This window comes from Eurypyga helias, unplaced genomic scaffold, assembly GCF_000690775.1.
Source record: "Eurypyga helias isolate BGI_N326 unplaced genomic scaffold, ASM69077v1 scaffold9570, whole genome shotgun sequence".
Taxonomy (NCBI): domain Eukaryota; kingdom Metazoa; phylum Chordata; class Aves; order Eurypygiformes; family Eurypygidae; genus Eurypyga; species Eurypyga helias.
The window spans coordinates 149319-149791 of record NW_010225130.1 but is presented as its reverse complement, the minus strand read 5'-3'; the positions used below and the strand labels follow the sequence as shown (position 1 = coordinate 149791).

General features: G+C 34.9%; 1 protein-coding gene across 1 annotated transcript in view; it reads left to right on the top strand.

The window, feature by feature from the left end:
* ZEB1 (zinc finger E-box binding homeobox 1) overlaps positions 1 to 473 on the top strand; it is a 28459-nt gene that overhangs the window by 24148 nt on the left and 3838 nt on the right. The window lies entirely within an intron of this gene.

Here is a 473-nt window from a genome sequence, read left to right as displayed (position 1 = left end):
AGGGAAGTGTAAATGGTCCTTCGTATCATCGTGTTCAGCTCTCTTTAGAAACCTATGTTTTGTATATTTGTTTGATAGAACCCCAATTATATATTTCTTTAAATTTGTACAACCCAAACCCTGAATAGAAAATGGGGGGGAAGGGAGGGGACAGGGTCTTCCATCTGCCTCATGGACAATCAGTCATCTGTGAGCCACAGCCTGTAATCAAGAATATATTACTACTGATTTCCCTTGCCTGGTTATAAATTAAGAAAAAATTAAAATTATAAATTAAGAAAAAAGGATCGTGTATGGTACTTTACATGAAAGGCAATGTATCTATCTAGCATGAAGGATTTTCAAATTGAGCTACATTTGTAACGATCTGAAGTTAACAGCCATTCATTAGACATGGAATCTAACCACAAAAGAACACCCTTTTGGCTTTGATTTTTATTTTTAATTTCTCATAGTTGTTCCTTTTGACTCCA